The sequence below is a fragment of the Lynx rufus genome, unplaced genomic scaffold (assembly GCF_022079265.1).
Source record: "Lynx rufus isolate CCGP_SWC_20201006 ecotype Redwood Valley unplaced genomic scaffold, mLynRuf1.p SCAF_3, whole genome shotgun sequence".
Classification (NCBI taxonomy): Eukaryota; Metazoa; Chordata; class Mammalia; order Carnivora; family Felidae; genus Lynx; species Lynx rufus.
Window position 1 is genome coordinate 26,628,566 of NW_025814845.1, and position 2,098 is coordinate 26,630,663.

Below are 2,098 nucleotides of genomic sequence, written 5' to 3' on the forward strand. Positions count from 1 at the left end.
ACCTAATCATTTGTATTTCTGTATTATTCAATATATTATTAGATAAAAATAATGTAGCATAATAATCTAATAATTCACATTAAGTATACACTTTTAGTTATGCAATAAGTGATAGTTGTTTGGCTAGTATTAATAATGTAACAAGGTAATTAAGATGAACAACTATTTCAAAATAAATATTTTTATTCAATAGATTTGTTTGTAATTAGAGCATGTTTGTATGTTCATACATAATTGGTTTTATAACACAAACGAGAACACATGATAATGTTAAGGACTCCATTATTTATTCTTTTTGTTTTTAATGTTTATTTTGAGAGAGAGATAGAGACAGAGTGTGAGTGGGTGAGGGGCAGAGACAGAGGGAGACATAGAATTCGAAGCAGGTTCCAGGCTCTGAGCTGTCAGCGCAGAGCCCGATGTGGGGCTCAAACTCATGAACCATGAGATCATGACCTGAGCCGAAATCAGACACTTAACCGACTGAGTCACATAGGCGCCCCTATTGTTTATTCTTTAAGTATCCTTATAATGTGCATCTATAGACCAAACCATTAATTATAAAATTCAACAAATAATCTATTACTACACATATTTGGACCATTCTAGGCCCTGGTGATATAGCCAAGAACAAGACAATTAAGACCACTATTCTTATGGAACATACCTCTAATGGGGAAGGAAAAGATAATAAAGAAACTCTATTAATGAGAGTTCTCCACAGAAACAAAACTAATAGGATAGATGATAAGTTATAAAGACAGATGATAGACAATGATAGGTAGATATATAGATGATGATGGATAGATTGATAGATAAATAGAATTACTGTAAGGAACTGGCTCATGCAATTATGGAGGCTGATAAGTCCAAAATATGCAGAGTGGGCTGGCAGCTGGGAGACCCAAGCATAGCCAATGCTACATTTCCAGGTGAAAGGCCATCAAGCCTTCAGTTTAAGTCTGAAAGCCATTCAGTGGAGAATTCTTCTTGCTGCAATAGGGAAAGATCAACCTTTTGTTTTATTCAGACCTTCAACTGATAGGACAAGTCACACCCACCTTATGAAAAGTAATCTGCTTTCCTCAAAGTCCACTGATTTAAATGTTAATCTCATTCAAAAACACCCTCACAAAAATACTCGGAATAATGTTTGACCAAATAGCTAGTCACGCCAATGTAATTAACCATTACATGGTGAAGTAACATCATGGAGGTCTGTGGGATTTGAGTGGTCAGGAAGTCCTCTCTTAGGAGGAAATGTTGAAGATAAGATGTGGATGACAAGCAGTGAAGTGAACACGCATGGGACAGTCTGTGGGAAGGAAAACAGCTCTGTGAAGGGAATGTAATGGTGAGTCAAGTCAAGGAGCACAACAAAGACCTATGTGACTGGAGTGCTGAGGAGAGTGAGGACAAGTAAAGATACCAGATAGGACTAGAGAAAGGTCGTGAAGCTATGGTCTGCAATTCAAGTTTAACGTGGAGCAGGATGGAAAGCTGCATTGTTCCAAGTGGTGGATGGCCCATACATCCATGAAATCTGCACTGATCCCAGCGGAATTCTCCTTCACAAGGCATTTGTAGGGTTTGAAATAATGTTCTTCTACATATGATTAGTAACTAGCAGCCCACAAACATTTATTGAGCACCTAATATGTATACCAATGACTATCTAATCATTGGGGAATGAAAGAATAATGAGACATCATCCCTACTTTCAGTACATTTCGATCCCAGCCATAGAGAATAATTCAAAAACATAATTTTACCTCATGTTTATTCCCTAAACAGAAATTCTGTTGTGGTACAATAGCTGATGGGTGATGCATAAGGTTACTAATCCTGGAAAACTGTCGGTAAATTTACATATGCAGACAAAACCAAAGATTGAATTATTAACAGCTTAAACATTGTTTTTTTTTGCATTTGTTGTCAAGAATTTGAGTGTATTGTGTAAGACAACGAATTTTACTTTCAGACTACCTAGGAATATCTGAATAGAACAGTAGAACATTTTCTCTGCCAGCATAATTTCAATTAAATCACCTTATAATGAACTAAGCTAAAACACAAACACAACCTGAAACCTTAAGCA